A 3,617-nucleotide genomic window follows, 5' to 3' on the forward strand; every position below is an offset into this window, starting at 1 on the left:
TGAACGATATTACACTACGATTCATACTTACAGCTTTGTGAGATGATAATTTCAAGGCAAAGACCAATAACTACTTGCATTGAAATGGACGTCATCATTCAGTGATCATAGGCAATGAGACGACGTTCTGTCTATTCTGACAGACAGAAGATTCTAACAAAAAAACATAAAATGGTTGGACAATGAACAATGGCACTTCCGTATATTCCCTCCTTCTCACTTGGATTCGGTTTCGCATACTGTCTTAAATACCCATCAATACAAAAGTTCGCTAGATCGAAAGCGGGCGCTCTTTCGTCAGTTGACCTGAGTATGATATGATTATCATTCTGTAAGGGTATCAAAATAGCATCCAGTATGCGACTGTAGAAATCTTTTCAAATCGAATACCAAAACAAACGAGCCTGTTTTTCATTGAACTCACATTCAAACAACGAGCAAAAAAATATATATATATATGTGTGGCGTCGCGCAAAAACCAGACTATTGGTGAGAGACAATAAATGCGCTAGGACGTCATTTAAATACGCGTGTCATCAAACTTTTGTCTGGCGCGCGTCGCGAGGAAAAACAAAACAAACAACCCGTGGGAAATAAAAAAAAATGTCAGGCGCATTTTTATTTTTCAGAACTGTGGATATCGGCTCGATATATTTGGTGGCGGGTTCGGATACATGTTGATTGAATTTAATTCCCTTGGCTGAAATCCATGAAGGTAAGTTAAATTATGTTGCAGATTGAGTTGTTTTGTTAAATTCATTGATAAATGCGATGCGAGGAACATGGCAACTAAACACGTGAATGTGAATTTTGTATTGCGTGTTTATGCGGATCGATCGAGAGAGAGCTTTTTTAGGAACGACTTTAAACGTCAAATTACATGCGACTGCTGCAGCGATTCGCGGTATTTGTCCGGGGCTTTGACGGCTTTTTTAAGATCTAACTTATGTATGCCTAGGCTATCAACTAGATCTAGATCTGCACGGACTTAGATAGGCCTTCGTTACATACTTGTAACAATTTAAGTTAAATCTATCACATGCAACAAGTTTGTAAAAAATGTATAGGGCCTATAAAAAAAAAATCAAAATTGGACAAGGAGTAAAAGAGCTATGATAAGTTATAAAGATATGGATTTCGGTGAAACAGTTCTATGCATGTTTTTATGAATTTACTTGACAAACTGATGCAAAGATGTCTCACCTTGTTACATGAAATTATGTTTGTTCTATCCCCCCCCCCCCCTCCAAGACTAGATATTAATTAATGCAAAAAGGTAACATATCATTCACACCATCATTGACCAAATAAAATAAGTATGATTTCATGTTTTGTTATAAGAAAAGTTAAAGTGGGGTGTCATCATCAGCCCATCTAACGAATATTTATTAAGACGTGCATATAACTGTTTTTATAATGCATGAAAAACCCTTTTAGATTTAGTTGTTATCAGATTTTGATGAAATTTGCAGCATTTGCTTACATTTGATGAAATTATTTTCAGCTCGGAGTACCCTTTTAAATCGGTTAATTATGGACATTCTTCAAATCCCCTTTTCTAACAAATTCTTATTTGTCGGACTTCTGATTTCAATTTTTTTTTTCGGAGGGGGTGGGGTCTATTTGGTATAAGCTTCACCAAAGCTGTGCAAATGATATCGAAATTATAATTTAAAGAAATTTATTCAAAAATATAAATATATTTTGGGGGAGGGTGTGGGGGGTATTTCTTATTTTTTCTACAATCTGGTCGAGCTACATTACATGAGGTTCGCCAACTTTCTACACAAAATCATTCAATATTTAAAAAAAAAATGAAAAGACAGATTTTTGAAAATAAAAAAAAATTATAGTTTTAATTTTTTTTTTAGTTTTTTTTCTTAAGTAGTGTTTTTTTTTAAATAAACTTTAACTCTGAAAATTTGGCCTTGTTTTCTTTCGTTGTGTTAAACATGTTAAAGGCACGGGATCTACAGAGCAACTGTATTAGTGCAGTGAGGACAAGACATCTCAGAACCAACATACAGCTGACAGCAGCCCTTCAAGAAGTAATTTAAGACTCTGATATGGGATTCACCATTACCACAGCTTCAGGTAGCTTTCCATGCTTTATCCATATTCTATATGGAAATAGTGTGCCAGTTTTGACTTTATCATGTCAGTTGTAACCGATTTTTCCACGAATTAATTGACGTTTTATAAGATATTGTTTTAAAATTTATTTTACCACTATTAGTACATGAAATCTAGAATTATGGAAAATAAAAAAATATATAAAATGATAAAAACAAAAAAAAATTAAAAAAAATATAGAATTTGGATAAACGCTCATGCAGAGAAAGCTTTTTGCAAGTGATATATCAAATTAAACATTTAAATATGAACATCTCATGAATTTTGGAGGGATTTTTTTTACCCAAAAATAGTTAAATCTTATTATTTTTGGTAGAAAAATATGACATCAGGGAGTACTTCCACCTTTATTAGAAATACAAGTAACATTTACACAAAGCCAAAGAGTGTAAAGTTAATGTATTTTAAATATCATAAATGTCCATGAATCATGAAGAAATGAGAGTGTAATGTGACTGTTTTTATAACACATTAATATCGGTGAACTTTTCAATTGCATTCATCAAACATGTAGATTTGAGTCATCGGAACGTGGCATTTTTAAGACTGGAACATGAAGAAAGCAAACAATGCAGAGGAAGAAAATTATCCCCTTTGGTGAACCCTGCTGACATAGTCTCTCAGATACTCCCAGATAAGCTATCAACTGGATTTTCCAAATAGAGGGAATATGATATATGGAAAGATCTTAGATGAGGACAAGGCACCTCGCGGCCTCCCCGATAGGAGAGGAAATTGAACAATGAATACATGTTTTACTTTGAATGAACAAACTCTGAAGTTTTTCGATAAAAAAATTAAACTTAATTTGTAACGTTTGCTTACCCATTAGAAGGATGTCATTGTAGAAAATTGAAATGTGGTAAGTTTGCTGCTGTATTAAGAAGTTTGTGATAATGTTAAACACACACACTAAGGAGAGATTATCGTGTTTTATATCATTTTAGTGCAAATTTGGACAGTGGAGAGCGATGCACATTCCTGAGTTCTGCTATTACTGCTGCATAGAAGATAGTAAATGTTTGTAGTCTCTTCCATATCAAGAATTAAACTCTGATATTATTTTTTTATTCAAGCATAAGATGTTTACAACGCATATCATTACACACGTGTACAGAGTGTAGCAGAGAAAAGATGACTATGTATTTGTGAGTATTTGTTAGTTATAATACCTGTCGTATTAATATGTGGAGCCAAGTTTTTATGCACAGTTTTATTCTTCTTTTCAAACGAAGTGACCTAAAAAAAATCCTTCAGTGATCCAGATAATTTGGCAGCAATATGTGAAATATATTTCCATGACTACCCCATCCCTAAAAAGAAACCAAATGTGGCCCATTTCATTAAATATGGATATGATCCCTTGCTCGAATGAAAACTACCATGAAAACAGTGAACCTTCTGCTTCCTGATTCGCTAGTTCAATGAAAGTTCATATTTCATCAAGAGTTGCTGTCATATTAAATATTTATGAAATGTAGCTC

General features: G+C 33.5%; 1 long non-coding RNA gene across 1 annotated transcript; it reads left to right on the forward strand.

Moving 5' to 3' along the window:
- The first annotated feature begins 601 nt into the window (after window positions 1-601).
- LOC135154866 (uncharacterized) lies at window positions 602-3,057 on the forward strand. The gene is made up of 3 exons (XR_010294282.1): window positions 602-715; window positions 1,962-2,094; window positions 2,648-3,057. It is a non-coding gene; the product is annotated as an uncharacterized LOC135154866 (long non-coding RNA).
- The last annotated feature ends 560 nt before the right edge of the window (window positions 3,058-3,617 follow it).

This window comes from Lytechinus pictus, chromosome 8 (genome assembly GCF_037042905.1).
Source record: "Lytechinus pictus isolate F3 Inbred chromosome 8, Lp3.0, whole genome shotgun sequence".
NCBI lineage: Eukaryota > Metazoa > Echinodermata > Echinoidea > Temnopleuroida > Toxopneustidae > Lytechinus > Lytechinus pictus.